The sequence below is a fragment of the Canis aureus genome, chromosome 30 (genome assembly GCF_053574225.1).
Source record: "Canis aureus isolate CA01 chromosome 30, VMU_Caureus_v.1.0, whole genome shotgun sequence".
NCBI classification, from domain to species: Eukaryota; Metazoa; Chordata; class Mammalia; order Carnivora; family Canidae; genus Canis; species Canis aureus.
Window position 1 is genome coordinate 39,222,211 of NC_135640.1, and position 22,795 is coordinate 39,245,005.

Below are 22,795 nucleotides of genomic sequence, written 5' to 3' on the forward strand. Positions count from 1 at the left end.
CACACAGGCCCCTTTGAAGCTCACATCATTCACCTGGGTAATTCAGATCACAAAACAGGTGCCTTACCTTCTTGCATCCTCTGGACTGCAACACTTACAGCCCCGGACCCCTAATATCAGTGAACACTCCCATTATTTCAGACATCTCATCTATTAGAAGACATCTAACTACTCTGATCCAATATGTTGCCTGAGAGGCCTTAGTCATTGGCCCTACATGAGGCATGAATGTAGGGATATATTTCCATTGGAAGAAACTCTATGAGCCATAGACCTATATAAGTTGAATTTCAGGGGTACTGGGAAATGCCCACACATATGTCAGGTTTGCATGTCAGTAGGCCTGCCTTACTTTTTAATAACCCTCCTTCTTTTAGAAGAAATGAATCTCTATAAGCATAGCAAGTCAAATGGGGGGCGAGGTTAAATGCAATGCTACCATATTCCAGCAAATATGTTTCCCATGAAAGTGTTTCAAAATCAAAGATTGCCATCAAAGATCTAAATGTCTTAAGCGTGTTTATACTTGTATAAGTTCTTAAGGGCACAAAACAAACATACCCCACTAAGACTGAATAAAGAAATACATGGCGTGTATATATCAAACATCCTAAATGATTAAATTCGAGTTAGCACCTGATAGCTAAATTGAAACAGTCCTTATCTGCAAAGCTTCTAACAGATTTAATAAAATAAGATTGCAAGAGACTCCTGAAACACCTTCTGTCTCTGGGGTCTTACAATAATCCTACAACACCTACTCTACCTACAACATTGGTTCTCAACTGGGAGCCACTTTGCACTCCAGAGGATACTTGGGTGAATATCTGGAAATACCTTTGGTCATAACTGGGAGTGGGAGGATGGGTGATACTGACATCTAGTGGGTAGAAGCCAGGGATGCTGCTCACTATCTTAAAATGCCCAGGATAGCTGGCTCCCCTTCCCCTAGAGCAAAGAATCATCTGGCCCAGAATGTCAACAGTGCTGAGGTTGACAAGCACTCTAGAACAAAATTCAGCATAAAGTATGTGCTTCCCACTGGCATGTGTTATAATTAAACTGAAGAGGGAGACAGAACTCTAGATTAAATTGAGGGCAGTAAGTACCAGGCAGTTAGTAGATCAAAAACTGGTATAAACTCCAAGCGCAAAACGCATGCAGTTGTCCTGAGGAAGGGAGCTAAGCAAACAAAGACCATTTCAGCTCGGTTATCATGTGTTAGCTCAGATCCACAAGAAGGGATAATAGCAATGCGATTTGTTCCACTTGATTATAGTTCATTTTGCTCAACAGGGAAGTCAGATTTGATGTTCATGATCATCAAGCACAAATCCTACAAAATGTATTTAATAAGAATGCGATGTAGTTTCCAATGCCTTCATTAATTTGATTTTTCCCCCTTTCAAAACAATAAATATTGATAACTAAATCAAAGTCACGTTATCTCTTTGGGTTTCAACTCCTCAGTTTTGAAACTGGAGAGTTCTACTTGGTGAGTCTTTTTGAACCGGAGTACACAAAATTCACCAGCCGGTGTCTATAGTCGGTCATGAGCAAAACAAAATTCATTTTAGGAAGCTATTAAATCTCTATATCTACAGGGGGCTGTTTGAAAAAAAATATATGCACCCCTGTGTTTATTGCAGCATATTTACAGTAGCCAAGATATGGAAGCAGCCCAAGTGCTCATCAATAGATGGATGGATAAAGAAGATGAGGGATATCTATGTACAATGGAATATCCTCAGCTATAAAAAAGAATGAAATCTTGCCATTTGTGACAACATGGATAGACCTAGAGGGTATTATAAAATAAGTTAGAGAATGACAAATATATCATTTCACTTAATGCGTAGAATATAAAGACCAAACCAACCAAACAACAAAAAACGGAAACAGACTCATAAGTACAAAGAACAAACAGAGGGGATGGGCAAAATAGGTGATGAAGATAAAGAGGCACAAACTTCCAATTATAAAATAAATAAATCATAGGGATAAAAAATACAGCATAGGGAATAGAGTCCAATGATATCAAGACTGTCTCAAGAACTTGAATAAATATGAGAGGCTGATGAAAAGAATTCGTTTTTTTTTTTTTAATGCCATGTCTACCTTTATTTTTTTTTATTTTTTTATTTTTTATTTTTTTTAAAGATTTTATTTATTTATTCATGATAGTCACACAGAGAGAGAGAGAGAGGCAGAGACATAGGCAGAGGGAGAAGCAGGCTCCATGCAGGGAGCCCGATGTGGGATTCGATCCCGGGTCTCCAGGATCGCGCCCTGGGCCAAAGGCAGGCGCCAAACCGCTGCGCCACCCAGGGATCCCCCATGTCTACCTTTAAAAATAAACTGGTAGCAGCAGTTTTGATACCTAAGAAAATTTAGATCATGAGCAACTTAAAAGCTAGAATTTTCATCAACAAACTCTCCCAAATTAAGCTTTTTAAAAATTTGGTATTTTCCAACATTTTTTTTCCAAAAAATATAAAATTTGGAAAAGTAAAAACAGATATTCAGAAATCCGTATCATTAGTATTCAGAAATCCGTATCAATGGGAGAACTGTCTTTCTCCTTTCCTTTTCCGTGTCTTTATTTTTAAACTTTTCCACCAGTTTTACTAGTACAAAGATGCTAAATGCACAGAAGTAACATAATAACTATTTGTAAAGTCTTTCCCTCCTTTTGTTGCTCGTGATTGATAAAAAATTCAACATATTAGATTTTTAAAATTGTACATAATTGTAAAAATTTTATTACATAAATATCACATATACATATACATTTTAATTAGCTTCTCTTAATATAAAAATCCTAATTCTATGTAAAATGTTTATACATATACATATATAAATATAAACAATAAAAATATATATAAATATCTTATGTGGATTTAAGCTTTTCCAGCATTTTTGTGGGTGTGTTGCCATGAATTAACAATCAGGACAAGCTCTTAGTATACAATATGTCAGCTACACACGTTATTTGGGCTAGCAAAACTAATTCATTTTTTTCCTTAAGTTTTCTGGTGAAAGGTGCCTTATTTGGCTCAGGGGAGAAAAATTCATAGATTATTGTAAAATTCAAGTACATTATGTTAATTTACATGATAGTGATACCAGTAATATGCTAGAGAGACCTTAGAAAAATTTATCATAACTTCACAAATAAGCATGCTCAATTCATATGATTTGTGTTTATAGATACTATTCCCAAAGTGGATCTTTATTTGTGGTGTATTTATCTCATGCAAGTATATACAAATCATAGGACATCAAATAAATATACCCGGGGATGCAAAATTAAAGATTGACGCCATGCCAGCAGACATGAACAGACATATCTCCAAAGAAGACCTACACATGGCCAACATGCACATGAAAAAATGCACTGCATCACTTGCCATCAGGGAAATACAAATCAAAACCACAATGGGATCCCACCTCACACCGGTGATCATGGCAAAAATTGACAAGACAGGAAACAACAAATATTGGAGAGGATGCAGAGAAGGGGAACCCTCTTACACTGTTGGGGGGAACGCAAGCTGCTGCAGCCACTCTAGAAAACAGTGTAGAGGTTCCTCAAGAAGTTAAAAACAGAGCTACCCTATAAGCCATCAATTGCACTACTGGGGATTTACCCCAAAGATATAGATGTAGTGAAAGGAAGGAGCGCCGATGTTCATAGCAGCAACGTCCACAACAGCCAAACTGTGGAAGAAGCCATGATGTCCTTCGATGGATGGATAAAGAAGATGTGGTCTATATACACAATGGAACATTACTCAGCCATCAGAAAGGATGAATACCTATGATCTGCTTCTACATGGATGGAATTGGAGGGTATTATGCTGAGTGAAAGAAGCCAATCGGAGGACAATAATCATATGGTTTCACTCATATGTGGAATATAAGAAATAGTGAAAGGGAATACAAGGGAAAAGGGGAAACTGAGTGGGGAAAAATTAGAGAGGGAGACAAACCATGAGAGACTCCTAACTCTGGGAAACAAATAAAGGGTTGCAGAAGGGGAGGTGGGTGGGGGGATGGAGTGACTGGGTGACGGGCACTGACGAGGGCACTTGATGGGATGAGCACTGGGTGTTATACTATATGTTGGCAAATTGAATTTAAGTAAAAAAAAAAAAAAAGTTATATAAAAGAAAAAAAAGTGACGCCATGCCTCCAGATTTTGGAGGAGCAGTGTCCCTGTTTTTGTCTAGCAGTAGGCAGGGGTGCAGTTAGAAAAGATCAGAATAGATCACCACAGAATGTGGGGCTTCATGCTCTAGGCCTCAGACTGCCATGAAACAAACATGGTTTGGGTAAGAAGAACAATTACACACTCCTGTAAACCCTTCTCTGAATGTATCAGTGGTTTGCTAAGATATTAAAACAGTCACTTTTCAGAATGAGTTTGGTTTTCGTCACCAAGCCTTCTGCACACCCAGGGACTCCCATGGATCCCTAACCACAGGCGTATCATTAATTCTTCTCTCCTACTCTTTTCTGGCTTGCTGACTTGCTCTCCATTTCCACAACATCAGTTCTTCCATCCTTAGGGCCCTCAGCCCTGCCAGGCTCTCTGCCCAGCAGGGAAGGATTGCAGAGTGGATTCCAGAGTGTGCAAAGGCCTAGCACACTCAGTTGCTCTGGTCTTTTTTTCCCCTTTGGGGGCATTGCATTCTGTGGTTGGAATGGTGCCTAGTGCAGTCAGAAAGAGCAAGGACTTTAAAGTCAGACTTGGTTCCTGGCTGTGTGGCCTCATGAAGTTCGCTTAATGCTTTGAGGCAACCATGTTCCAGTTTCAGCCCAGAGGGGTCCCACTGCACACAGCTGCACCCTATACCTCGGAGCCTTCTCTAGCCAGCAAGCAGGACAGGCAGTGCTGGGGGCCAAAGTCCCCAGGAACAGCCCTCAACCATAGATAAGGCAGGTTTGTTGTACCTCAGGTGTGATCCTTCCTTAAGGAAGGACCAGGTTTCTCAGCATCCCAGGTGGGGCTGAGCCACCAATCTCAGATGTCCAGTAACCCACTGGACAACAATCGCTTTACTATCTTCTTTCTTTTCTTGTCCTAATTCCCTGCCTCTGAAATAAACTGCTCACACTCAATTTCTTGTCTTGGGGTTTCAGGGAGGCTGCATCAGCTCTTTAAATGGAAAATGACACCAGATGCAGAACTATGATGTCCCTAGGGCTAGGTGGTACTCACCTAGATGCCCCTGAGCAGTTGGAGGGGACTAGATTTTTTCTGAGGGAGCCCTGAGTATAGAGGAGAGCTGTATGTGACTTAGCATAAGGTCAAGCCTTCCAGGAAAGCTCAAATTACCTTTACCCTTTTTTTGGCTTGTTCAGGCTAGGGAGATGGGGGCTTCTCAGGGAGTCCTGGCCTTAAGGATGCTGGTCCTGTGATGAGAATATTAAGCACAATTGTTCTATTGTGTTCTTCTTTTTAGCTATGTAGATACAAGGCCTCTTTCAGGAAAGAGTTGGGCTGAGGGTCGGCATGGCCGGTGGGTGGGACTTGGGGGTACTGAAGACAATGAAAGCAGTCTAAGCACCTGCCAGAGAGCCAGGAACTTTGCTGACCAGACACTGAGACAGTTTGGAGAGAACCACATGCAGGGACATTGCATGTGACATCAACCTATATAATGAGGAAGAAGTTACTGTGTGCCGGCACCCAGCTAGGGTGTTAGGAGACCTTAAGCACTCTCTCTCTCCCTGAACTCTGCTGAGATACCCCATGAACAAGCCCAGGTTAGGCTGCTGCTAACAAGAGGCAATTGGCTCCATTCCTCCCATCATCCAGATGCACAGCTGGGCAACCCCAACCCAAAAACAGAGCCATCTTCCCAACAAGAAGCTGTCACAGCCTCATGCCCAAGCCCAGCTGAGCCTAGCCCAAACTGCCAACTTAGAGAAGCATGAACTAAATAAATAGCTCTTATCTGAAGACACTGAGTTCTGAGGTGGTTTATTTCACAGCGATGGATAACTGAAATATCCTGGGACAAATCCAGCAGTGCCTTTTTTTGGCTGTCACAGCTACTGGTTCAAAGGAAATCTGAAGCCACTCTCGCCTCCCAAGGAGGAATCTTGGGTGGAAGTCTGAGACAGGAGCCCTACACCCTGCTCCCCCTCCTCTCTGAAGAATGCATTCCTCAGAGGGATGAGAACACGGGAGCAAGCCTCTCATCCGGACTTCCCTGAGATTTCCATGGTGTAAAGTGACACGAGTGGGCAACCATCTTTGTGTCCCAAAATATCAGGGCCCCATTTCAAAACTCTAAGCCAAAAAAGCAATCCTTCAGCACTGGGGTGAAGTATTCCTTGAAGTGCTCAGGATGACTTGATAAATTACCACTGATTTCACTTCACAGAGATCTCCATGATGTGGACACGGCCACAGCCACAAGTCCTGGGACACACTGAATGGTGAATTCCAGAATTCCATTCCATTCCTGCATGGGGCTCAAATAAGACATAAGAGACACAAAGCAAGACTCATCACACTGATTTTAGGACTAAAGTCTAAAAACATCATGGAATCATTCTGCTATATTAACTCCTGGCCTCTGATATTTTATTATACACATTTAGGAAGTGTAAAAAATAAAAACTTTTTTTTTACAAGCAGAATATGCATCAACATTTGCTCTGGATTTTCTAGGACAGCCCTGATTTAAAATATCCCTTCCCAATATATACTGGATAATGTTCTTCCTTGAACTAAAAGAAAGAATTGTTTTATAATCTTCGTGTTCGGACATTGTCGGCACCACTGTCTCACATTACTGATAAATTGTGTGTGACTGTGCCTCATCTTTCTAATTAAATGCTCGGTTTCTTAAGGCCACAGGCTTGAGAAATACCCTCTTATGTCTCTCCTCCCCTGCTGAGGGACACTGATTGTGTTTTTTGTCTTTGCTGAGTTGGTGTCAATAAATCACCTTGTAAAGCAATGTCTCTGATTTCAGAATCTCCGAAGATAGAGAGTGAGTAGTAGTCAGAGAATCATCATGGGTGTGATTAAAGACATAGTTTGTCCTTAGCAATGTCAAGGCTTTCCATTTTTGGACTCCTCTTTCTCAAAGTTTGCCATGGCACTTACCTTCGGGAAGGTTCTTGAGTGAGTCACCAGAAAGCATTCATCACACCCTTCAGTGCTAAAAGGCACTGACATACATCTATCATGAGTTTTGCATGTTTCTATCACAGAACATGGTGGGGTTTCTTGGTGGCTGTTAAAATAGTTTTTTCTCTTGAATAGGAATATGTTTGCAGAGATTTCACTCCAAGCTCTAATATTTGCTTGTGTTGATTAGGAGTAACCTTATCTTAAAAGTCTTGGATCCTTTCAAAGCCTTTCAAAGCCATATAGATCTCCTTAATACTAAGTATCTAGCCAATCAAAGGTCCACATCCTGATCCTCAGAGACTGGTGGTCATTTCTGTCTGTCAGTGGATATTTTACAATCATCTCTCTCACATCAGCTCCTATCTGACCCTAATCTGGTGCGATGAGAAACATTTGAGGTAAATTCCTAAGCTTCTTAGCCATTTAGGTATAAAAGAGCTTTAAGAATGTTGCAGATATGTCTTTGGATTTGGAATAATGTTCATAACTGCCTTGGAAATATACCTTACTTCTTAGAGGAATTTTTTTCACTATAAAATATCAGAGGATTAGAAGAACCCTTGGGCAGCTCTCCCTTTGGCCATCTCTCCTCTTTCTTAATGCAGAAAAAAAAAAAACTAAGAATCTTTATTTACCTAGAAAGCACAGTTATGGGAGATAATAAAGTTTATGGAAACAGGTTTGATATCTTTTTTATTTCCCACTGCCTCCAGCAATACTTTGAAGAGACAATTTATGTATTGGGGATGTACTGTCTTAACTCTGAGGGTACTATTTCCAAGGGGTACCGTACTGCAAAGATGAAATAACACACACGAAACCTTTCACAATTGCCCCAGGTCTACTTCTCAGCTCCACACTGCCCTTGAAAGGGGCTGGATCAAACAAAATGCACAAGAACGTGGAAATTGTGAGATACAAATTCAGTTCTAAGAAAAAAAGCACCATCAGTTCTCCCAATAACTCCCAATAACTCCCAATAACTCCCCCCCCCCAAATAGCTTATGCTGGGCTTGATCCTCCTCTTCTGCTCTTCAGAGACACATACAGACTTGACCAGCTGTTTTCTCCATCTTAGCCTTGTTGGAAAAATAGAGTGTGGGCCAGAACATACTTTCATATCATCAAGAGGAGAAAAAATTCCTATCACTTTAGTTGACCAGTTGTCTACGATTTATTCATTAGGAGTTTTGATTTCAGGTGGTAGTTCTTTTGCACTGAAAGTAAATCCTCTGCCCCATTTTATGTCACATTAGGAAATTTCTGAATTATCTCACAACCACCCTATGAAAGGACTCAAGTTCCTGATATATAACAGCAAATAGCCTATTTTCCTAAAGAAGATATGCTTTCTCATATACAGTCTCCTCTCTATGGAGAAATCCTGGAGAAACTTCAAAATCAAACCCTCTGATAACCAAACTCCTCTTTCTCCACCCAAAGCCCACACTTCACCTGGTTCCCTCCAAGTGAGTCAAACTTTCCACCACTCACCCTGTACCTAAGTAAGGAGGTCACTTCACTTGCCCTCTTTTTTTCTCCCTGCCATTATCCACCATGTCACCAAGTCCATTCCACTCCATGCCACGTCATCCCTCAGCTCGGCCAGAGTCCTATCCTCTGAGTCAAGCTCTCCCTAACTCTCACCGGGATTATGACCCAAGCATGCCCCACATCTGGAGCAGGTCAGCCCCTTTCCCCAACCACCTGCTATACTGCAGGCAGAGTGAACATTTATATTGCAAAGGCGATTGCACCTCCTCAGCAATGAAGTCTCTGTGTCTTCTCAACACTAACAGGACCATTACCATGGCTCACAGGACATCATCACAGGGTAAGTGCTTGCTTGCATCTGCAGCCTCACCTTCTGCACCTGATCAGTCCCCTTGCCCAGGCCTTTCCCCACCTCCAGCACACCACACTCTCTCTCTCTCCTCCAGGTCCCCTCTGTCTGACACATTGCCTCTGCCACCACATTTGTCTCGCTTCAAATCTTCCCCTGTGTGCTTGCCTTTTCCTACAGGTGACATGCTCATGAGTCCTGACCATTTCTTCTCCTGGCACCAGCACATCTGTCTCACTGGAGCCTTGTGGGTGTCACCCCCTGCACCACAGACGGAGGAGAAGGGCCAATGTTGGTGTCTCCTACCCTTGGGCCCCATGCCTGGCAATTTCTGGCTCACAGGGGGGATGCTCAGTAAGCCTGGGGCAAGCAAAGGACAAGGTGGATTCCTCCAGGGAATTCCAACCCAAAATTCCAGGGAGGCCACAGAAGCAAATAGAGTTGTCCACCCTGATCCCTGAGCCTCCTCCACCAGAGGTGGAGGGAACAGGGCTCTAGCCATCAGAACCCAAGCCACATGGTAGACAATGCTGGTCCTGCCCCTTCCCTGCCTTCATTTCAGACAGAAATTCAATGAAACCGATGAACCAACAACAAGGAAATGCATTTCAACACCCTACTTTTGGTCCTCTGCACCAGTGACTGATGTGGGTGTCACTCGAAGGTGGGCCACTGGGCTGGAGAAGGATAAATGTGGAGTCCAGGACAATGGGCCACCAGGAGGCAGAGCTGGGGTCTGACCACCCTGGACGCCAAAGCCTAGCAACTGAAAAATCTGTAATATAATTGAAGGTGAACATTCCCAAATACTCAAGAGTTTTTACTTTATGTTTTAGTAAATTCTTTTATACTGTCATTACTGTCTTTTTTTTTTAAAGGTCATATAAATCAAGTGGCTCCAAATCAACATTGTTATATAAAAGAGGTTGTTGTAAATACATAAAGAAATTCCTTCAGAATTCACATTGGTGGGCAACATGGAGAATAAACAATGAAGCTGAAATACCAATAAATCTCAGATAAGACAGCTTCAGGTTCTAGTAAAGCTAATGGTTAATCGTACCTCACCCCCGCTCCCAAATCCCATCAACTGTTATGAGGCTCTATTCCAGGGACTGGGGATATGTCACTGAATGGGCAGGTGACATGCGTGCCCTGGACAAGAGTGACACAGGCACTAAACAAGATAAAGGACTGTGTGGGGTGGCATGAATGCCTGGTAGAGAGAAAGAGAAACAGAAGTGAGAAGAAATGTCCTATTCACTCATGATTGTAAATACAGTGGTCAGATGGGTTACATGGAGGGGCCAAGGAGGCTCTGGACCAAAAAAGAATCAGGGAAGGGAGATTGAGGATTGAGGGTGGTGGGTGTGCAGTGATATGAGATGGTTAGGGCCATAAGGTGACCCAGGGCACAGACTCAAAGAGAGGGAGGGAGAGAGGGAGGGAGAGAGGAAGAGAGGGAAAGAAGGAGAGAGGGGGAGAGAGAGAGAGAGAGAGAAACAGTGGTCATCTGGGGAGAGAGCATCCCTGGCAGAAACACCTACAAATAGAAGGACACTGAGGCAGACGTGTACACAGAGTGTTTGGAAACATCTAAAAGATGTTGTGGAGTGAGTCAAGAAGACAGGAACAGAAGGCAAAGTCCAAGGGCAAAGGGACATCTCACAGTGCCCTAGGGAGCACTGAGAAAGCCTGAGTTTGTGATGATGGTTGGGCCTAAGCCTAGATGTGTGTATGTGTTAACAGAAAGAATACCATTCGATTTGACTGACTTTACCAGTAGGACAGAAAAATATCCCACTTGTAACTGGTCGGCAAGGGCAGGGAAGCTGAGTAAAAAATAAAAAAATGATTTTAAGGATCCCTAGATTGTTTCAGGATACTTTCAACACAATACTATTTAATTACCAAAGCTTATGAATGATCAAAACTGCCCTTATCTCCTGCCTGCAAGTGTGATTATATCTATGCATGTGTAAATGCACGTGAAAATCATTTCTTTGTAGTGCGCTATAAATATACAGGCATATGACATTTTAAATATCCCAAACCTATCTAAAAATTGCTCTCTTTCTCCACTTTCCTAACTAGAGAAAGAGGCACAACGTTTAACCAATGTATAAGCATTGTTCAAATAAACCAATCCACCTATCTATTCATTTCACTCATCCACGTACCCTCCCAACCTTCCATTCATCCACCCCTCCAACCACCCACTCACCCATCTACATCCATTCACCCACTACCCACCTATCCATCTACCCATATACCCGTCTACACATCCGTGATTCAAAGCATTGAGTCATTATTTTAAAATTTACTTGAGTGACTTTGTTTTGACTTTATTCCTATAGAAGATCAGAAGCTTATAAAATAGCTGATAAACTCTTATCACCAATGCTCTATATTAAAAGAAAAATGTAAATAGGCAACGATATGCTTTTTTAATCCATCAAAATTAAGATATTCCCAAGTTATTGTATATGAATTTTTTTTTTATGAAAACTGACTTTAGTAACGAGAATAGAAAATTTCACCCCAGGTGGCAAAATCAATTCAGATTCTTTTTGACATTTTCTAACCTTCGGATTTCTCTAGAAGCAAAGTAGTTGTATAAAGATTATATTCTTGGATATTAATTATTTTGAGTGGTTTCCGCAGGGAAAAAAGTAAATGTCATTTGTGACAGTTCAGAAGAAAGTCAAGGTTTTACTTTCTCTCGTTTATGAGAAAAAGAAAAAAGAGGAAGATCAACGAGAAAACACATGCATCTCAACTGTAGCCCAAGGGGCCTCTGGCATCTTGACAGTATTCACCTGCATTGAGCGCATAGGCCCTGCTTGCAGATGCCAACCTGAACTCCGCAGGCATGGATCTGCTTTGCCCTCTCACTTGCAGGCCAATGGCATTCACTGCCAAAAGCTTGCTTTCACGGACATATTTCTTGACCAACATTATTTTCATTTGAAGAGTAGTTAATAAACAATATTATCCAAAACAATTATTTAGGAGTGGTGTTTTTTTAATTTATTCATCATTTTACTCAATATTTTTCTATAGGATATTTAGCCAATATAATTTTCTGTATTATTTTAGCTATTTTTTATTACCCTCTGATTTGGAAATAATGTATAGAATGGTATCAAATAGTGGGTGGCCATAATGATCTCTGCCAGTGTTACCTCTACAGCCATAATAGCATTATAATCAAGTCTCTGAACTTATGTGGAGTCATCTAATATAGGTCAAGAAAAATAGAATATTCTAGTTTGGGGGAAGCAGATGGACTTCTATGACAGACATGCCTGGGTTAGACCTGGTTCCCTAAGAGGTGGTCAGGGTTAAGAGTGTGACCTTTGATACCATGACACTGGAGTTTGTTCATGTTCATGATCCACCACTTATTCTAGTCTAATCTGCATCTGTACTTATATCCTCTGTGCCTGGATTGGCCTTATTTGTAAAGTGAATGCAATGATACTCCTATCTTAAAGGTTTGGGAGAGAATTACATGAGATAACACCGGTCAGAAGGTTTAGAAGTGTGCCTCCTGTAGAGTAAGCACTAAAAAGAAATGTTTACTCTTATTTTAACATGTAGGAACATGGGCAAATAATGTCCCCTAGATCCCTGTCCTCATCCATCATCAGGCAAAACCAGGACCAGAGTTAGGGTGAGGATCAGCTGTAATAATAGCTCATGATTTGTTCCCAGCAAACACCTGCCAATCCTAGTTCCATCTCCATCAGCGTTAGCTTCCTTTATAACCTTCCTCTGCATTTGCTAATTAGGACATGATATTTATGATATACGATAGGGTCAAAAAATAAATTATTACCATCATAAATTCCATGGAAATTCAATGACTTTAGATAGGAGAATATATTTTTAAAAACTATATTTGTCTCAATTCTTAAAACACATTAATTGAACATATACTACGTGCTTGACAGTGAGTATGTGGATTTTTAAGAGCTGGTTTCTGTTCTTGAGAAGCTTGAAGTCTAATAGGAATGACTGGCAGATAAATATGTAATGCACCTGGAGCCTGTGGGTGTGAGCTGGATAAGTTAGTGGATCACATGGGTGTTGGATAGGACACCTCGATTAGGGCAAAGCACAAATTCTCATCTGTTTCACATATGCTTCGCAGGCTTGTTTGGAACAGAATACCACTTTGGCAGGCCTGGACACAACCCATTTGTTTGTGTGGCAACGGAAAAAAATTAAAATTGGATTTTTTTTGAGAATATAACTTTAACTTTAATGGACCTTACACTTATTCCTAAAACTCTTCCTGATGTCAAAGTTCAAAAAGGTCATTAGATTTTATAAAAGACATCAAAATTGTCTTCCAAACATCCGAACTCCCTCATACTATTCTGACTGGGGAGACTTTTTAAAAAATTATTTGGACATGGTTTTAAAGAGATTTATCAGAAAGAGGAATTATGGCCAGAAAGGAGGCAGCTTTGAGCAAGAGAACAATAATTGAAGTTGGACCACTTGGTATTTATTTCGGGCACCTTCTAGTGATATGATTTGGGGCAAAAATCTGAGCCTCCAATTCCATGTTATTAAAAAAAAAAGGTTTATTTTCCCTATGGGATTGCTTTGAGGATCAAGAGGATAATACATGCTATTTAGATCTTTCACATTGGAAAATATAATGATAAGAGGGACCTCTATGCAGGCAGTGTAATCTGTTGCCATAAAGCATATTGTTAACTGGGGTGGGGTAGGGGGGAGAGCCATAGGGGACTTAGGAGCTCTGGCCTCTCCATAGTTGTCTTTGGCAACAAAGTCCCCTGGTGCAAACCTGAACTTAGAACAATGCTCTTAGGCACCAACGTTTAAACCAGACATTATATGATCATTGCATTGCCTTTGTTGTTTTTTTTTTTTAAATGCAGCTTTTTAGAATTCTGATCATAAAAGCAATTCATGTTCATCAGAGAAAACTTCAAAAGAAACAGAAAGGGAATAAAGATGTGAAAATTTATTAAGTTGGCTGTTTTCACCTAACACAAGCAGTGACTTAAACTTCACAATTTCTGCTACTGAACCCTCTCAATGACCCAAGGGGCTGGTACAACTGGTGTCTCCATTTTTCAGATGGAGAAACCGAAGCCCAGAGAAATCAGTATGCCCATCACACAGGTGAGAGAAATATGTTCTGCAAGGTAGGATGACCTGGGTAAAATCCTCTCTGTGCAACCCATCTCACAAAGGGTGGTCACGGTCCACCTGTTGTTGACCTGTGTCCCTCTAGCTTCCAAGTCCTAGGTCCACTCACTGACACAGCAGCTACTTTTGAGAAAGTGCTCACCCAGGGCAGGCACTGCCCCATATGCTAGGGCCAGAGCAGCCAACCGACCAGTGGACAGAACAGTCCACCCGCTGGGTGGGGAGGCAGGAAGGGAGAAGAAGGTGCATGTGGGGTCACACAGTGTTAGGGTTATGGGGAGTCAGAGGTGAGGGACAGAGCTGAGGAAGAACTTTCTAGAACTTTGACTTCTCTCATGAAACAGAATGTCATCAGAGGGTGTGAGCAGAGAGTATGCCCTAGCTTTTATTTTCATAAAATCATTCCATCCACTATCCATCAGTTCTGCTGGAGGAGATACCTAGGAGAGGGAGGAGGCGGAGGGAATCATTCTCAACATGTGGATTTGGGAGCCACAGTTTAGTCTTTCCCTTCATTAATTTATGCTTGTAACATTAGATCTGCCCCAAGGAAAAGAACAATTTTGGTTTTCTCATAGTTTTTTTTTTTTTTTTGAAAGTACTGCCCATTTCTGGAAATGTTTGCAAGGACAGAGGCAATAATCACCCATTCATAAGTCAGTCCCCCTCCCTCTTCTCCCCTCCCTCTCTCACCATCCACTTCCCTTTTTCAAACCCCTAATGACCAAATCATGTTGAGCAAATATGGTATTTCTAATCTCTAGTACTTCAGACCGTGATTTGGAAATAGGAGTGCTGATAGGATCGCCAAAAATATCATCAGACACGAGATCCTCTGGATTAGGGTGGACCCTGACTCCTGTGAGGATGCTGACAGAGATGGGGTGGTGTGGCTACAAGCCAAGGAATGCTAAAGAATACACCAGAAGCCAGGGGAGAGGATGGAGTAGATGCTCCCTCTCTGCCCTCAGGAGGAATCAGCCCTCCCGCACCTTGATCTTGGACTTCTGGTCTCCAGAACCGTGACACGAGACATTTGTTGTGTAAGCCATCAGTGTGTGGGACTTTGTCACAGCTGCCTTAGCAAACTGATGCACTTCCCAAGCACTTTGCATGATATAAAGTATCTGTCTTTCTTCTGTAGGGCTTTAGAGGTCCTTGGAGAGGAGCTCAGGGGTATTCAACTTTGGGCCTCAGAGAGAGTGTTGAGTCAATGCCGACTACTAGGTGAGTGAGCTGATGAGGCAGGGAATGGCTCCAGGGACAGATGCAGGGCTTACCTAACATTGGAGCAGAGCAGGGGCTACTCCACTGGGTAAAGAAAAGTCTGCCTGCCCATTAAATAATGAAGGTAACCCCTCCACCCTCAGGTCACTTACCTGAGAACCCTCTGCTTTCTACACAGAGAAGCCACAGTTTTGATAGCAAGCAGCATTTTAGTGTCCCTTCTTTTCTAGCCCATAGGGACAATGGAATCCTTACTGAACGCAAAGCAAATCACAAGGAATGATGGAAGAGAGGAGTATAAATGCCATCGGATCTCTTGCATCCATCCAGTGCTGTAGTATGGGAATGGGAGCTGGTGCCTACGCCACAATATGCAAGCTCCTCATGCACGATACTTATTATCACAGCTCCAGACTATAAAATACTCACGTTTTAAATCATTCTTGGGAAAAAAATTCCACCTTAATAAAAGATTCTGATTTCTCCCAAGTAGATTTTGGATCAAACCTAAAAGGGAACAATCCCTAAGTATGAAATGAAAATTCATTTTGGTAACTGTGCTTCCTCTCTGTTTGCCATCCTATAAACCCCCAGTGATGATCTTATTTTTTTTTATTTTTCTGTTTGTTTTTTTTTTCTCCTAAGTAATCTCTGGACCACCTGCTATTAAAATCACCAGGGATGTTGTTTTCAAATCAGATCTATGGCCTCTCAGCCAGAGTTGCTCAATAAGACTGGGAAGCAGGGCATACAGAGGGAGAAACAGGATAGCACCTTGCATTCCAATGAACTATTCAAGTGGTTCTACACAATAAAGATTGAGATCTGTTTCTCTGGGTTCCATCTTTCTTACACAGGCAAAGGGGGTGGAGGATAAAGATAGCATTAAGGTAAATTAACTCATATACGGAAGAGAAACACTTGCCCTGTATGGGATAAAAAGAAATCCAGACACAGACTTCTTATAGATCAGGATTTAGTGCTAGGGAGGAACCTCATGATTGTAGTCTAGTGGCTATTTGGGGAGCCCCACACACCAGGAGCCCCCAGAGAAAGAACAGGTGGGGGTGGGGTGGGGGTAGGGGGCAGTGGCTGAGCAGAGTGGACTCTGGATCTCTAGATGTTCACAAGGCTCAACCAGAGCATCAGCTAGAGATTGTCTGTTAGAAATACTGAGATTTTATGTGAGAACAAGACTTCACTGCTTAATGACAAGTCTGCAATCCTATCACCATTTGTAAATTAAATAAATAGAATCACAGCAAGATGGAATATAGCTAAAATCACCTAGAAGTAGTGGCCAAGCTGGAGCAAGAACTCTGTTTTCTTTCCTGTGTATATGCTTTTCACAGGATGAGAAACATTATTGTAATAGGTAAATTTAAAAAAATCAATTTGGAAGTTTTTGAAAAATGGAAACATGGCATAGGTATCTTCATTTAGATTAAGGCATATTCTCTGTATGTGGACATAATCCAGAGCATTCCCGGTGTGTCTCACTTTACCTAAGGTCTTTATTAGTATTTATTTTTTCTTCATGCTGAGGGAAAAATATGATAAAGAAGACACCGTCTTTAGGCTCAAGGTAACTAACTATAATTTTAGTATGGATAACTTTTCGCAAATATTTTTAACACTGAGTTGCATTATTCATTTAAGGATTCCTTATTTTCATGTATGACCCATCCTCAACATCCTTATTAGAATTCATGAATTCTTAACAAATATTGACTAATTATCAGCTGTCAGGCTTATGTGCTGTTCCTTCTACATCTGAAGCCTGCTCACCTCCCCTTTCCATGAACAACCAAAACACAGAAAAACAAAGCACTCTCTATTCATTAATTCATTCACTAAACATTAATTAAGGCATATTTAGATTCTCGAGAAGGTAGAGATCAAACAGCAATTCTTCTAAGAAGCCTCCATTGATTGCCCAGATAGAACCAATCTCTCTCTCTCCTTCTCCCCTGGGACTCAGAGATTCCACTCTAACACAAGATACAATCTGCTTCCTGTCGATCTTCATTACCAAGTCTGTCCTTCTCATTGTCCCACATGGGACTGAGCCGGAGTAATAGAACCATGGTTTACTTTCTTTGTGTGTTCCGCTCTCATTATATATGGCCTTCATTCTTCCAAATTGTAAGAAGCTTGGTAAAGAAGCCAACAAGTACAATTTTCTAGGATACAAAAACTGAAAAATGTTAGTCAGAAAAAGACTGATAATAAACAAGTACTTATAAAAAGAAACCATCTACCCTTTGGTCTACCCCTCCCCTTGTAGTCCCTCCTCTTCATGCCAAAATGTCCTAAAAGGGTCCTGCTCCTTTTCTGCTTCCTTGGATGTACTCCTGTCTGGTTTCAGCCACATTAACTCCACCAACAAGTAATACTGAGAGAACCACTGAACCACTGAGAGAACATACTCTATTAAAAGAAATCATAAATATATGTTAAAAATTAAACATGAATGTTCTGGAAGAAAATGCAGTTGCATGTCAATATCATCTTGGCAGGGAGAGGCCTTTCTATACATCAAAATATTAACAAGTGTCATTATTTTTACAGGCCACCGTTATGTTTTATTTTTGCTTATCTATGTCTTCTATACATTATAGGAAGAACACATACAAACCTTCGCTAAGAGAAAATCAATTCACATTACTATAGTCTAACAAATTCGGAAGTTTCTGCAGCGAAGTCCATTTCAGCATCTACTCCATGCTTTCAACATTTCAGGTGGAGGGTGAACTTATAAACAGTATAAGGCATGTAAAATAAGCATCAGATAATAAACGTTCTAAATACACAAGAATAAACAGGAAAGCTCAAATGCAAGGATTTTAAGAGAGGAATCTTAACAATCTCTTCACAAACCATTGTTTTTGCCATTCTTTTGGTCCACTTTCTTCACAAATTAAAGGTTGTTTTCTTGCGAACTAAATGAATAGAGGTATTTTCCAGAGTTGAACTTTTAAACACACTCGCTAAAAATTTTTGAAATGTGTGCTTATCATTATTAGGCAGTGGGTTTATGTAATGTATAGGGATGGATTTTCCTTTCTGATAGGGTCTTAAGTCTGAGGCACACCACATATATGAATTTTGAAAAGTATTGAAAAAAGAATACAGGGAGCCAGAAATAATAAAGAAAATCAAGACATAGTTAAGAAGAAAATCCTTGGGGCTAACATCTACAGTCCTGTGGGTTTTCAGATATAAGTGTGCATAGATATATGTATGCACAGAGATATATGCGTTATAAGACCTATGGCCAACTTTTTGAAAGTTGTAATATTATTAAATCTATCAAAATGAATTTTAACAAGTAAAACAGTAGGACTATTCTTAACAAAGAACCATCTGTCCAGCATATTGATGTCCAGAAAGACTCTGGAGAAATGCATCCAAATTCCTCAACATTTACTGCCCCGAACAGAGTAGAATATAGAATAGGCATTTGGGGTAAATCTAGTTATATTTGCTTTGGACATGGGAAATATCACAATGAACAGCAACTGTGTTTGGTTATGCAAACCTCTTAAAACAAGAGAAGTCAGTTTGAGTAACATGGTAACCCTGATGCTCAAGAAGAATTCCACCTGCATAGGTCAGAAGCTAGAAACGAAGAAAGAGCAAAGCACACAAAGAAGAAGGTGGAGAAAAAGTCACAGTGGCTCAAAGGTTTAACGAGAGAAACCGCTTTTCTAAAAAACACATTTCATTTCTACTTCCCTTCTTTCTCACTGAGGCCACCTTTCTCGTGTTCTCTAATTGATTTTGGAAGAGGTGCTTGATTATTCAACATCTATAGAACCGTTCAAAAATAAATATTTAATCTTGAAAGATGAAAGCTAAAATGATATTTGTAGACATGGGTAGAAGTGCTCTATTCACTGTAAATTTGAACCTGTGAATTTGTAATAAAAGAAAATGTTTAGGGGTAAGCATGTCACAAGGAACACATCTGGCCTGGTGCCTTCTCTCACACAACGCAGAAGTTGTACCGATGGTTTCCAAATTGTGCTCCCAGGAGTCTCAGGAAAATGAGGAGGGTCTCTGAATGTGGGGACTGTGTCAGGGAAAGTTCACTATGATTCAGCCAGAGAAGCTCTTGTACATTTTATATGGCATGCACGTGGGAAGAACAGAAAGCTTCAAATAGCTTTTGGTTTGTGGGTTTTTATTCCTTTGGTTGGAGGCTTTTCATTTTTCTTTAAACTGATTAATTTTTTAAAAAGATCTTTAAAGATTTTATTCATTTATTCAGGAGACACACACACACAGAGAGAGAGAGAGAGAGAGAGAGAGAGAGAGAGGCAGACACACAGGCAGAGGGAGAAGCAGGCTCCATGCAAGAAGCCCGACGTGGGACTCAATCCCAGGACCCTGGGGTCACGGCTGAAGGCAGGCACCAAACCGCTGAGCCACCCAGGGATCCCCTAAAAGAGATCTTTATGAGAAATAAAGACACAGAGAGACACAGACAAGAGGACCAGGTGATAACAGAGGAGATATGGTGCAACACGTCTCCAAGCCAAAGAATGACGATGATTCTGCAGACATTAGAACTTGCACAGGGCAGAAAGGATCCTCCCCTCGAGCTTTTAGAGGGAGCCTGGCACCTTGATTTTGGATTCTGGACTTCACAACTGTGAGAGAACACATTTCTGCTCTTTTAAGCGACCAGTTCATGCTAATGTGTTAGGCCAGCCATGGGAAACTCATATAGTGGCCATTACCATCATGGCTGTCGACAGATCAGTTGAACCTTTCCAGATGAAAATTATCTCTCTATGTGCATTGATAGTCAAAGTGCACTTGGGAGGCAGGTATTTTTTTTTTCCCCAAATAAGGAAAGTAAGACATGTGTTCATGATCATTTAATTAAAAGCATGCAAAGCAAAGTGGACAAGGGGTCAGCATTCCAAACTGAAGGACCAACCCAATGATTATCCATCTTCACAGATCAGGAAAAATATTTCTTCCCTGAGATCCTCCACTGGAGATACCAGGCTCTGTGATTTCTCAAATTTCCCTCTAGCAAACAAAAAAGCCTTGGTTGCAAGTCCCACCTGTTCCACCAAGACTTTACAAAAGACAGAAAATGCCATTTGCAGCCATAGAGGCTGCAGAGCAGTGACCAGAAGCATGGTCTGTGCACCTGCCACCCACTCCAGGGAGCCTGGGGCTCCTCAGCCGGGAGGCCTTGCTGGGGATGTGAGCAAGTGTGACACAACGTGCAGGTGCACAGCCCACCCAGCATGGCAGGCAGGGCTGCAGAGTTGGGGGAGCGACCTCAGGCATCAGCTAGCCACAGTTACTGCTTGCAGGGGTGAGGAAGGCATGCGTCAGAGAGCTGACTCAGTCCGTAACTTCCCAAATGACACCAGAAGCAATTTGGAGGCAGGACATGTGTCTCCAGCCATCCGTGGCATTTCTGAATGTTGTCCCCATTTGTCCACTGCAGTGGCCTCAGATCCCCCAACCCCTCATGTGGCAGGGTGAGCCTGTTATGGAGGAAAGCAAACCTATGGCCTCGGTGGCAAGCCAATGGCTTTAGGGGCAGAGAGTCGGCTCCAGTCTGGGCCTCCCATGTGGGCACATGACCTTGGGAGGTTTTCCTCGCTTTGCTAAGCCTTCACCCCTTCTCTGCTAATGAAGATCATGATAATGCCCAATAAGAGGGGTTATCTTCAAACTTAAATGAGGCAATACAGTGCCGGGGGCCTGTATGGGAGTGAGTCACTTCCATCTTCCCTTCCAACACTCCCTGCATAAAACTCAGACTGGAGCTTTACGGGTCCCCTTCCTCAGTCTATTCACAGGCCTCAAATCGCCTTCAGTGTGTATGTTAGTTTTATTCCTTTGAGATCCTCCTTTTTCTAAGACACAGGCATTTTAAGAGGGCTAGTGTGGAGAAAGAGTCCATGTCCTGGGTGAAATGAATTTCACGTGTCTACAGGGCAGAGATTTAGGGTAAGAAACCATGGAGGGGTACAGCGTGTAGCTTCCAGGAGGCCACACTTCACTGGGTCAAGGGGGATTTCTGGTGCAAGGCCCCCGCCAAGTTAGCAATGTCACTATCGTAAGCTGGGCAAGCTCTGGCCAAAAGGGAAATGAATGTGACCAAGGGACTATGGGCTCTGGGTGGGACAGATCTGGCTTTGAATGACAGCCACCTCCCTGCCTCTTGACCTTGGACAAGTCGCTGAGACTTCTCTGGGCCTCAGTTTGCACAAGCAGATATGGGATGATAACACCTACACCACAGGGCCCACTCCTCATGAGCACAGCTCCCGGCTGAGGGAGGGCAGTAAATCAATGGGGTCCCCTTCCCCAGTCTATTCACAGGCCTCAAATGGCCTTCAGTGTGTATGTTAGTTTTATTCCTTTGAGATGCAGCCTATTGACTTAAAAAATAAGTTCAATTTTTTTTAAATCTATAGGTGACATTTCCTAATGTTGGGTTTGTGACTCATGTAATATTTATTGGGATCAAGTCACTGCCAGCCTTGCCTCAAAACCCATCTAGAAAAAAAGAAAAATGTGAGTCTTTCTAAGGAAAGTCACATCTTGTACTCTCCCAAAGTACCTTTTCAGGAGAACACTAGTGAGTCGGTGGCTTTGCTCTGGTGACTGGGGCTGGGGTGGGGTCTGGAGGATATTTTATGAAGACTGACACCTAGTTATGGGGGAGAAGCATCACTGGTGAACATTTCTTCTCAAGCCTAACACAGCCCCTGCTACAAACTTCCAAAAGGCCATGCAGAACCACCAAAATGGTGCCCAAGAACAGCCAGCTCTTGGTCAGAGAGGAGTCTTACCATCTGCTCCTCCGAGGACCCCCACCCATCCTCAGGAAGATATGATCTCACTGTCCCCAGGGTGAAGGGCCAGTGGGGCAGGAAGGTGGCCTCTGCTGTCTCCTGTGTGCCTTTGCCCCTCACACTCCCACCCTACAGCTCCCTTCCCTTTCTCAAGCGCCTGCTGTTAGAAAGGTCTTGATCCGGGTGATAGAAGGAAGCATGAAAAGGCAGCTTCAAATCGAATCAAGCCCAGAAACCACCGTGCACCCAAACCTATCACCTGGAGGGACCTGAAAGGGAATTCCTCAAAAGCCAAATGCACTCATCTCCCTTTCAAAGCCCTGGGATCCAGCTGTCAGGCCGCATAAAAACCATTCTCCTCAAGGTTAAAATTTTAATGCACTGTTTACACATCGAAGCAAAAGAGGTTTGCATAATTAATAGAGCACAGAAAATTGAGAGCCAATGCACAAAAATATGTTTTAGAGAAAGACTGTCTGTGAAGGAGAAAAGATGCCCTCCTGACGTGTCCTGCACAGCTGCAAAGAAACCACGGGAATCAAAGTCAGG

General features: G+C 42.0%; 1 protein-coding gene across 3 annotated transcripts in view; it reads right to left on the minus strand.

The window, feature by feature from the left end:
• Window positions 1-22,795, minus strand: part of DSCAM (DS cell adhesion molecule) — a 732,790-nt gene that overhangs the window by 430,080 nt on the left and 279,915 nt on the right. The gene's annotated exons all lie outside the window — the stretch shown is intronic.